Source organism: Cryptomeria japonica, chromosome 7, assembly GCF_030272615.1.
Source record: "Cryptomeria japonica chromosome 7, Sugi_1.0, whole genome shotgun sequence".
Classification (NCBI taxonomy): Eukaryota; Viridiplantae; Streptophyta; class Pinopsida; order Cupressales; family Cupressaceae; genus Cryptomeria; species Cryptomeria japonica.
In genome coordinates this window covers 816,412,950-816,425,865 of record NC_081411.1, presented here as the reverse complement: position 1 = coordinate 816,425,865, position 12,916 = coordinate 816,412,950, and positions in this window count along the sequence as shown.

Sequence of the window (12,916 nt, the reverse complement as noted above, 5' to 3'; positions counted from 1 at the left end):
ATGTGGTCCTAGGGGGTCACACCTATGTTAGAACCCCTTAGGACCCCATATGACCCTTTCAAACACTGTGATCCTATGTGGTCAAATTGGGTCCTAATTGATCTATTGTATGCATTGGGATGTTATAAGGGATCATATGTGATCCTAAGGGGTCATTCATGTGATAGAAAACATGCATGACCCCTTAGGACCACATATGATCCCTTATAACATTCTAGTGTATACATTGTATATACTAGGATGTTAAAAGGGGTCATATGGGGTCTTAAGGGGTCACACATTATGTGTTAGAACCCATGAGTGACCCCTTGGGACCACATATGACCACTTAGGACACTATGTGATCTTATTTGGTCATATTGGGTCCTAAGGGGTACACTAGGATGTTATAAGGGGTCATATGTGGTCCTAAGGGGTCACACATGTGTTAGAACACAATGCATGACCCCTTAGGACCACATATGACCCCTTAGGACACAATGTGATCCTACTTGGTCATATTGGGTCCTAAGGGGTATGTTGTACATGTTAGGATGTTAAAATAGGTTATATATGCTCCTAAGGGGTCACACATGTTAGAACACATGGGTGACCCCTTAGGACCACATATGACCCCTTAGGACACTATGTGATCCCATATGGTCATATTTGGTCCTAAGGGGAATATTGTACATACTAAGATGTTAAAAATGGTCATATGGGGTCACACATGTGTTACAACATATGTGTGACCCCTTAGGACCCCGTATGACCCCTCAGGATGCTATTGTTAGGATTTCAAGTAGATCTGAAGCAAATATGAACTAACAATTATATGTAAATTTAAATACAAAAGATAAAGAAATAAAATAGGACATAGATAACATAGATATTTAACGTGGTTCACCCATAATGGGTTACGTCCACCATACACAGTCGTCCAATCTTTCTTATTATCCAACAAAAACAATATATCAACCTTACAATGCCTTAAGCATCTCAGCCATTTATAACATGTGTTTTTAGGGCAAAAACAAAGTCGGCCTTTTTAGGGTTTTATTACAATGTCGGTTTTCATCCAAAAAAAAAACCCCAAATTTTTTTTTCTCAGGGGCTCCCACCCCCAAACCCCTGCCCAAGGCCCGACCCGACCCCGGACCCCGGCAAGGATACATGCTGAGTGTATAGTACTTTGCTGATCAGTCACCACATTTCAACAATCTCCCACTTGGAGACTGATACTTCACGACACCACTGTACATGCAACATCCGTTGGATAAAACACTAGGACTCGACTGGTATAAATTCCATAATTATCAATCAAGAAGACCAACAGAAACTGATGAATAAATCAGCTTCTCCTGTGGAACTGCCTTCGCGAACATATCGACAGGATTCTCACTTGTGTGAATCTTCTCAAGCCATAACTGACCCTCCTCCAAAACAGTCCGGATGAAGTGGTACCTGAGCTGAATGTGCTTTGTCCTTGAATGAAAAGCAGAGTTCTTCGCAAGATGAATGGCACTCTGGCTATCAGTATACAATGGGCGATCCTCCTGTGTCTGACCCAATTCCTCTAGAAAACATTGTAACCAAATCATCTCCTTGCTGGCTTCTGTAGCAGCAACATACTTAGCTTTAGTGGTTGAAAGTGCAACAACCTTTTGCAACCTAGAAATCCAACTGACTGCAGTTCCCCTTATAGTAAAAACATACCCTATAGTGCTCCTCCGTGAATCAATATCACCTGCCAGATCAGAGTCAACAAATCCACTCAGAGCAACATTAGATCCTTTGAAACATAATGCCTTCGTAGTGGTTCCTTTCAAATACCGAAGGATCCATTTCACAGCATTCCAATGTTCCATACCCGGATTACTCATAAACCTGCTCACAACTCCCACTACATGTGCAATATCTGGCCTTGTGCATACCATTGCATACATCAGACTGCCAACAGCTGATGAATACGGGATGTTAGACATTTTCTTTACCTCTTCCTGTGCCTTTGGGCACATCTCCTTAGTCAATTTGAAATGACTAGCCAAAGGTGTACTAACTGCTTTTGCATCCTGCATGTTAAATCTTTTCAACACCTTCTTTGTATACTCACTTTGGGACAAATTCAAGGTTTTATTTTTCCTGTCCCGTATAATCCTCATACCGAGAATTTGCTTAGCTGCACCCAAATCATTCATAGCAAATGACCTGGCTAATTTCTGTTTAAGATCATTTATATGTTGCATGTTAGACCCAGCAACAAGCATGTCATCAACATAAAGCAACAGGATAATATAATTGCCATTATCCAATCTCTTAAAATATACACAATGATCAAAATGACATCTATGATAACCGTGTTCAGCCATGAAACTATCAAATTTTAAATACCATTGTCGGGGTGCTTGCTTTAGGCCATACAAACTTTTCTTCAACCTGCACACCAAGTTCTCCTTACCTTTGACCTCATATTCCCGTGGTTGCAACATGTAAATTTCCTCCTCCAAATCTCCATGGAGAAAAGCTATTTTGACATCTAATTGTTCAAGATGTAAATCATCTGCAGCCACAAGACTAAGTACAGTTCTAGCTGAAGTCATTTTTACAACTGGAGAAAATATTTCATCATAATATATACCCTTTTTTTGTGCAAAACTTTTTACTACAAGTCTGGCCTTATATCTTTTCTAACCTCCGTCCTCCTCCTTCAGCCGATAAACCCATTTGTTAGGCAAGGCTCTTTTTTCTGCAGGTAAAGGGACTAAGTCCCAAGTCTTATTTTTCATCAAGGAGTCCATCTCTTCTTTCATGCCTAGCTCCCATTGTTGTTTGGCATCCACCTGCATTGCTTCTTCATATTCTTCGGGTTCACCAGAATCACTTAATAAAATAGAATACAAAGAAGGAGAAAATATTTCAGGGGGCATACTTGACCTCGTAGAACGTCTAACACTTCCAGGAGTTTGTGGGACAATCTGTTGTTGCTGAGCATCAGGTACCGGTGGCATTTCATTTTTAGGAATCTCATCGAACACCACATATTCTTGTTTGTCCTGTTCATGCTTCTTTTCCTGCATCTGTTCTTTATACATAACCTTCTCATTGAATATAACATCTCTACTTCTAATTATTTTCTTATTTTCAAAATCCCATAACCGATAGCCATATTCATCTATCCCATATCCAACGAAGGTACATTTCTGAGATTTAGCATCAAGCTTGGTTCTGTTTTCTTTATCAATATGGACAAAAGCTTCACAACCAAAGGTTTTCAGAAAAGAATAATTTACCTTTTTACCAGTCCATGCCTCCTCTGGAATACAACCATCCAAAGGGGTTGAAGGTCCTCTATTTATCAAATAGACAACAGTATGTACAACATCTGCCCAAAAATGTAAGGGCATTCCAACATGCAATCTCATGCTCCTCGCGCATTCCATGATAGTCCTATTCATTCTCTTTGACACACCATTTTCCTGTGGAGTTCCTGGAACTATCTTCTGCTTTCAAATCCCATTTAAGGAGCAGTAATCTTCAAATTCTTTGCTGCAATACTCACCTCCATTATCCGATCTGAGACACTTCAACTTTTTTCCTGTCTCATTCTCAACCAAAGCTTTCCATTTCTTAAAAGTTTCAAAAACATTTGATTTTTGTTTTAGGAAATATACCCATGTTTTTCTGGTTGAGTCATCAATAAAAAAAACATAATAACAAGAGCCACCAAGAGATGATACCTGAGCTGGTCCCCATACATCTGAATGGACAAGCTCTAACTTCTCACTCTTCTTCTCTTTCCCAACCTTGAGAAATCTGACTCTTTTCTGTTTACCATAAACACAATTTTCACAGAACTCTAAATCAATCTTCTTTAGTCCTGGCAATAGATTTTTTGAGTGAAGGATTTTCATCCCTTTCTCACTCATGTGCCCGAGCCTATGGTGCCACGTTATCAAATTTGTTCTTGCAACATCTATTGTTGATGTCCCTGTAGTAACTTTATCTATAGCAGCTAGGGTAGAGTAAGTGTTACCAGTACACAGATATAATGTGCCTACCTTCGCACCTTTAGCTACTACTAATGATCCTTTAGTGACCTTCCACATACTGTCTGAGAAGGTAACTATGCAACCTTCACTACCTAGTTGCCCTACACAAATTAAATTTCTTCTTAAATTAGGAACATGTCTTACCTCCTACAGAAACCAGTCATTTCCATTCTGCAACTTGATCTTTATCTTTCCTTTTCCAACAATTTGACAGGGCTCATCATCACCCAAATATACCTATCCAAAATCACCTTGAACATAATCTAGAAAATATTTTCTATGGGGTGTAGCATGAAATGAAGCCCCAAAACCTATTACCCAGGAATCATTAACATTATCCAAACATAAGATTAAAGCATCTTGTAAAGTATTACTTGCAATATTAGCTTCCTTACTGTCATTTTCATTTTTGTCTCCTTCTTTATTTTTTCGAGACCAACAATCTTTCTTTAGATGACCAGGCTTTCCGCAGTACCAACAATCTTTCTTTCCTCTAGATTGAGAGCATCCTTTCTTTGACTTCCCTCGTGACTTCTCATTCCCAGGGCCTTTTCCTCTTTCCTTTGATCTTCCTTTGTTCTCCATATTCAAAACACTACCCGATGATGTTGGAGTCTCACCTGTGCTTTTCCTTCGCATTTCCTCGCTTAGGATAACACCAACAATATCATCAAATACCAAAGTATTTTTACCAGAGACAGAGTTACTTACAGCCATAACCAAGCTATTCCAACTTTCTGGCAAAGAACATAAAATCAAGAGAGCCCTAACCTCTTCTGCAAAGGTAATTTTTACTAAAGACAGTTGATTGGTAATTGTATTAAATTCATTTAAGTGCTCTGCTACAGATCCTCCCTCACTCATTTTCAAATTAAACAAATGCTTCATAAGAAATACCTTATTCGAAGCCGAGGGTTTCTCATACAACTTTGTCAATGTCGCCATCAAATCTACAGTCATTTTTGCTTCTGTTATATTGAATGCTACAGACGGTGCAAGGCACAATCGAATGGATCCCAGTGCCTTTCTATCTAAAATGTCCCACTCTTCATCTGACATTGTGGTCGCTTTCTTTGCCTTTCCTTCCAATGGCCGCCACAAATCCTTTTGATACAAGTAATCCTCCATCTGCATTTTCCATAACTGATAGTTCTAGCCATTAAACTTTTCGACCTTGAATTTGGAATCCTCCATTGCTCCCACTCAAATCTGAGAGTCCTGCCAATTTACAAAAAACCTTGCTCTGATACCAATTGTTAGGATTTCAAGCAGATCCGAAGCAAATATGAACTAACAATTATATGTAGATTTAAATACAAAAGATAAAGAAATAAAACAGGACACAAATAACATAGAGATTTAACGTGGTTCACCCATAATAGGTTACGTCCACCATACACAGTCATCCAATCTTTCTTATTATCTAGCAAAAATAGTACATCAACCTTACAATGCCTTAAGCATCCCAGCCACTTATAACATGTGTTTTTAGGGCAAAAACAAAGTCGGTCTTTTTAGGGTTTTATTACAATGTCGGTTTTCATAAAAAAAAAAATACCAAATTTTTTTTTTCTCAGGGGCTCCCGCCCCCAAACCCCTGCCCGGGGCCCGGGCTGGCAAGGATACGTGCTGAGTGTATAGTACTTTGCTGATCAGTCGCCACATTTCAACAGCTCTGTGATCCTATGTGGTCAAACTAGGTCCTAAGGGGTACGTTGTACACACTAGAATGTTATAAGGCGTCATATGGGGTCCTAAGGGGACACGTGTGTTAGAACACACATGTGACCCCTTGGGACCACGTATGACCCCTTAGGACATTATGTGTTCCTAATATGCTCATATTGGGTCCCGTAGACACCTAAATTTGTCCATACCCAACCACACTTTAACTTATCCCATTCTAGCCAATTAAATAAATAATTATTATTTATTTAATTAATCATTTATGTTAACCCACTACCTTTAATTAAATAAATTTACATTTATTTAGTTTAGCCTTCACTCTTAATTAAATAAATTTGTATTTATTTAATTAAGTTTATCCTTCACCATTAATTAAATAAATTTATATTTATTTAATTATGTCTAACCTTGTCCTACAAATCCTCCTACTAAATCAATTAATTAATACCTACTTAATTACTTGATTTAAGCTAATTAAACCTCTTTACCATTTTCCCTATTATTTAATACCACCTCGTCCTCAATCCTTGTCCATTAATTCATAGCCCTTGAATCCATCTACATGGGTCAAGATCTAAACTTGTCATAATGTGACAAGTTTCCCTACTCTCCTCTTGCTCACACGTGTGAGCATGAAAGGTCACATAATAGTCAACTTACCTTTTACACATGTTATAGACATGTCCCTTTCATGTTCTTCCCAATGTGTGCTCACAAATGTGTGGGCACACTTGCCCTTGCACCTCACTTCTCCTCGTGACACTTGTCACAATGCTAAGCCTCCAAATTTGGGACCACACTCCACTCAATCCCAACCATCCATTTATCTTTGAATCTTGGCCCTTGATTTTCCTCATGGAAAATCTATAAATTTAGGCCTCTTATTTCATTTCCATAATCTCTTCATATGCTATCCTTATAATATTTGTTTCATCACTCAATCATCCTTATCACATCATCATGTTGTTGGATTAATAAGCAACCACATCCAACCCATCATCAACATATCAAGCTACTTATCTTTTTGAGGTTTGCATGTTCTTGTTTGAATAGGCTAAGTTTATATGCATATTACGTTTATTACATTTGCATGCATTCATTTTGGTGAACCTGACGTGAAACAACCTTACTAATGTGTGTGCTTTTGAGTTTTGTGAGTCTAATATTGCAGGTTAAAGAGACTTTTGTAAAGGTTTTTGGAGGTCAACTTTTAATAACCTTGAATCACAAAAACAACCTCATGGTTGTGTTCAAGAAGACTAATAGATGAATACTGATATATAATTCGATATATTTTGCTTAATGTCAATTTTTGCAAAAAATAAATAAATAATGTCTCATAAGAATTGTTGTCCAAAAATCCAGATGTTCATATAGAATCTGTATGGCCCGTGTTTTTGAGGCATGTTTTTTTTTATGTCTATTCACTATTGTTTGCAGTTTGCTAAGCATACACACTGGAAGTATAATTCATAAATTGCAAACACAAAATAAATAAACACAAATCCCTTTATTTTGTTGACATATATGCAGGGAGTATCTAATCAAGATTTCCATATTTTGTATATATTCATTTATATGCAAATATGCAATCTCTCATTTTCAGTTTAGAAATACAGTACGTGTTTATACACTCACAAAATTGTGTAATATGCATGTTGGTCTGCACATTTCATAACATTTAAAATTCTAAAAGGTTTTAGTAATTTCGTTGGGGGTTGCCTTCTTTCAAAACATAAAAATCTTACCTTTCTAATCATTAAAATCTGTCCCTTTCTAATCATTAAAATCTGCCCACTTTATCATTAAAATGCATGAATTTAATAAACCTTTACTTGTTTTTGAAAAAGAGTCCATTGAATTCACTTATGTTTTAGTTTATATCATTATTAAATTTGATATCTTTTGATTTGATTTTTTTATTGCAGGTTAGCCCTGTTGGGATCCAAGAACACTAAGAGGGGGGGGTGAATCAGTGTTCTGTCAGAATGAACGGTTTTAAACTTTCTAGACCATGCATATATATATATATATATATATATATATATATATATATATATATATATACCAATAAACAAATAAACATATAACAAGAAGCAAATAAACCATCCACATAAATGAACACCATGGCACACATAATTTATATGTGGAAAACCTCAATGAGGAAAATCATGGTGGGATTTGTGACCCACAATATCAGTTCACTGGCCATATTAAAAGATATTACATATAACAGGGGCCTACACTTGTAGGAAGGCACGCTGCCTATAGTATACTACTCATCACTAAAGAGCCTCACTCACTACAAGCTTTCTGCCAAAGTAAATTACTGAAAATGAACTCAAGAATGCATCTGCTATGCCAAATAGAGTTTTGGTTCTGGTTCTGCTTTGTACCGGTTCATAAACTCTGAACTACTACCGGTATCTCTTCTCCCCCAAGAATGTTTTCCAAGCTATCTACAGATCATTGCATGATATAGCATTCACATACAAAATGATCTCCATACATGTATTTCACATCATACAATTCTGTTATATTCTCATATATCCACACATATCATATCTTTTTTTTTTTTTTTTCAAAAATAACCTAGCAGACTGACCTATATACCTATTACAAATGATATGCCTTATGTCGGCTTACAATAAATTTACAAAATTGTCAACCTTAACAATATTAATTACAAAATTATTTAAGTAAATCCTCCTTGATGTCGGCTTCCAAAGAAGTATTGATGTCGATGTTGGTGTCGGTGTAGGCTTGAATGCTCCAAAGCCGGTATCTGTCGGTATATGCTTCCTAGTGCCGATTTATGACTTCCATCATATCTTCTTGCCATCAATGACAACAAAATAAATCCAATGAGTGTTAATTGCCAGCAATCTCCCCCTTTGGCATTTATGGCAACACTCATGTGAAAAATGGATTCCCTGTCGATATGCTCCCCCTGAGCTATATACTCCATCTGAAATGTGTTCCCTAAACATATGAACATACTCCCCCTTTGACATTAATGTCAAATACCGGTGAAAGAATATAATAATATTGTTAGTTTCACTGGAGCTTTGTCATCTTTAGTATTTCTGGGTATGCCTTCTACAATAACTGAAGATATGTATCCCAGCTGGATTTAAAGGTATCAGAAATAGATGCAAGTCCACTTAGTAAGTGGGCAAGTGTTTCTTTCTCTTGGATATCTGTCAGTGTGGGTTTAGCTATCATATCCATGCACTCTTTTTTGTGAACACCCAATGAATCTAGTCTAGGACTTACCAATCCTCTTAGATTTCTTGCTCTCCTCGTGATTTTATCTCTCTCCTTCTCAAAAGCAAAAAAATGGATCTCCAAGGACAAAATTTGTCTATAAATAGATGTGGTTAGTGTATTCAATCCATCAAAAGAGTTAGCAATTATAGCCATCTTATCATATAACTCCTTCAATCTGCTATCTACATTAGCTGTAAGACTTTCTATGTTACAACACACTCTGTAGATATTTGTACATTGTTTTTAAACAAACCTCAATAGGGATAAGTTTATTCTCAATTTTCTTCTTCCCTATTTCTATAAGTTGATCAAAAGTTATTCTTTTTGCTGCTGTGAAATTGTCTAAAGCCTGTCGGTCTGCTATCTGCCTCTGAGATTGAAAATTGTTTGATATGTGCTCTGTTAGAGTCTTGAGCTTACCGGAAGGGTTTGCTCCATCTTCAATCTGACAATCAGGTAATAATCTATGCAATACAGAGACTGATTGATCAATTAATCCTTTATCTACAATACCTTCCTTCAATAATTTCTGAGTAGCCATCATCATTAATTCAGTTGGACTCAAATCAGAGACTGATTTCTTCTCAACCTGAGAAGTGTCAATTGCCAAAACCTTTGTCGGGGAATTAGTTTTACCTTCCGGTATGGAATCAGTGGCTTTTACCTTGTCCATCTCAACCTCTATTGCACTGGTGGCTTTGCCACTTGGTGCAGTGTCGGTTATCGTCGATGGAGTATTATCCATATAATTTCCAGTGTCTTGTATATTGCCTTGCTCAAAAATGGTCTGTGTCGGTACAGACTGTACACTCTCCTTAGTTGTCGGTTGTGTTTGAGTATCTATAGTTACTGTTAGTTGTGTCAAAACTGGAGTTGAACTGCCCAAAATACCTTTCCCTTTTGATTTGTCAGGAATGGTGGAAGATGTTACCCTTGCAAATTCTTCTTGAGATGTGAGAAAGTCTGGGTTTTTCTGAAAGAATTTGGTCCATCCCTTACTTGTCTCATTTACCACCTCATTTACTCTCCCCATCATAAGGCTTATCTATCGGGATTTACTACTGAATATTGTCCTATTTGCAGTTTCAATACATCTTTTCATTTCCTCATTATTTACAGTACCACACAATTCCAAAAGTGCAACTTCTTTGATCTCCCTATCTCTCTTGACAGTGTCAAGTCTCCTAGCTTCAAGTTTATTATACAAGGATAAAGGTATCTCCTTCAAAATTTCAATTAAGGCTTTCTTATAGATGTCCATATACAACAAAATAGCCTCTTCTAATTCACTTTGCTCATTCTCTTCTAATTCTTCATAATACTTAGATATATTTTTCAATATTCCATTTAAAAAAAAAATCATCAATAAGCTCAACACATGTCATTGTGGTCTTATCGGTTCCAGTATCATCACCTTTCTGATTTTTGCTTGTGGTTGTCGGTGTGACTGGTTTCCTCTTCTACATAGGCTTCCTTGTTGGTGGTGGAGGTGCAATAGGCTTAGTTACCTTTCTAACAAGGCTCCTCCTAGGCTCCACCTTCTTTTGCTCTACCGATGGTTTTACCACATTCTTCCTTTGTACCCTTTTGAAAGCCAGAGGTTCATTATCCTCAGGATCAAAGTCATAAGTGATAGGGGAAATATGAACTTGTGACTTCTTCACTTCTGCAGTACCAACCTTTGTCGGTTTAGAAGCCTGTTTTGATTTAGAGCCTAACTGAGTGTCTATCTTATAAAGCACATCTTGTACATATGTATACATCTTTTCTATTTTCTTCTCTCTTCTCTTCCTGTTAAAACTAGTTTTCACTTCAAGAGACTTCTCTCCTGCTATGCCAAAATGTTATGTCTTATCATCTAATGGGGCATCTAACAACATCTTTGCATAGAGTTCAAAAATGTTATCATCCACCTCATATCCAAGCTCAGTAACCCATATTTTTGTAGGTTCAATTGCTTCCATAAGAGTTTCATCAATTTTTACCATGAAATAGATATCAGTGGAATACTTCTCCACAATGTTCTTTGAAATTCTCTCCCTTTTCCTCATGTTTTCTTGAAAAGTTTTAAAATACCCCCAAAGTTTCTCATCTTTTTTGGTACCAAGACCGCTAATAGCTTCCTTGATCTGCATACCTATTGGTATGTCATGAGCCCAATGCTTCTTCCCTATACCGGGTAGCTTATTTAGGAAGTAAAGCATTAAACAAACAATCAAGTTTCCATATCTAAAGGTGCCTTTCTTGATTCCTTTGAGCTTTCCAAGGTTTAATATCAACTCACTCCTCATCCACTCACATAAATCATATTTCACATTATTCCTCAGCATCTGATATGCGACATGAATGCATGAACTAGCAACAGAATTCAATTGGTTGGATTGAGTTACCTTGTAACCTATGATCATGCTTGCAAATTTTATATCCGTGTTGGTGATTATGCTTATCCTCGTTGATCTGCTATCAGGTGTAGCACCAATGAGTTTTTCGACCTCTGTGTTGGAAATTTTCTTGGCAAGTTCTTGTCCGACCCTGGGTAAGTCGGTGACAACTTAAATTGCCTCCTTCGTGATCATGTAAGGCCTATCTAGCCAAATAAATTTGTTTTGAACCCTGCTTAGAATGTATCTGATCACATCATCCTTGAATTTCGGTATGTATAGAATACCGGTTAACCCTAGATCCTCAATTGCTTTGAATTTCAGTTTCATGGTTTCGGAGTCTCCCAGTATCATGGATTGATACATGCTTTTGATGTCTTAAGTGCCCAAATCCTTAAGGTTGTAGTGAATGTATGCCCTCACATCTTCAACATACATTACACCATTAGGAACCCTAGAGAATGCTCCCGCGAAGTCTTCCTTTTTAGTAATTTTGGGATCCTCCTTAAATATTGGCCTTAACCTATTCTTGAATTCGATAATGGTGGGAATTTCAATAAAAGTAGGAGCTGAAGATACAGATGCCATGTCGGAAAAATACCTGAAAGTAAATGCCGATGGAAGGTTGATAATTGCTCAAAATCTTTTCATAATGCTTCTACTTACTCTTGACTTGCCTTTACTTCTCTCTGAATGCTCAGTGAGTGAAAATGAATTCACTTACCCTCTTTTATCAATGAATAAAACCCTAATTTTCTATAATAAATGCTTCACCAACAACCCTACGGATGTCGGTTTCACAGTTATGTGTCGGGTGAACCTTCATCGATGATGAAAACAATTCTCTAGATCTCTTTCCATATCTTCTTAGATCTCTTCCAGGGTAATATGCAAAATTTAGCAATGACTTTGCCAACCCCTAAGGCTTATGCCTCAGTTTCTGGTGGAATTTCCTATCGGTGGAGGAATACTTTATTCTACCGGTGGAGTTACCAGTATAGATCCAAGTTTCTGGTGGAATTTCCTATCGGTGGAGGAATACTTTATTCTACCGGTGGAGTTACCAGTATAGATCCATCTCCACTTTGTTCTTTAGATTTTCTAACCCATCTCTTGGTGTGATCTTGTTGTATTTCATCTACCTTTTGCTTTCCTTTCTCATTATCTTTATCATTATTAACCGATTGAGTCTGACTTCTGCAATACTTAGCAATATGACCTATTTTGTTGCATGCATAACATGTAATATTGTTCTTTTGAATTGCTTTGACATATCCGGTATCATTTCTTGACCTACAATGATTATCAAAATGTCAAAACTTTCAACATGCATGACATTTAACATTCATTTTGCAATCTTCTGATCTATGACCATATTTCTTGCAGTTTGTGCATTGACCAAGAACAGAATTGTAGTTTTGATTTGCCTTATTTCTACATTGTTTAGCCATATGCCCAAATTTATTAAAAATAAAACATATACCATTGAATTTATAAGCATTAGATTGCCTTACCGGTTTCCTCTGTTCTGATGAGTTTTGCATGTCGGTT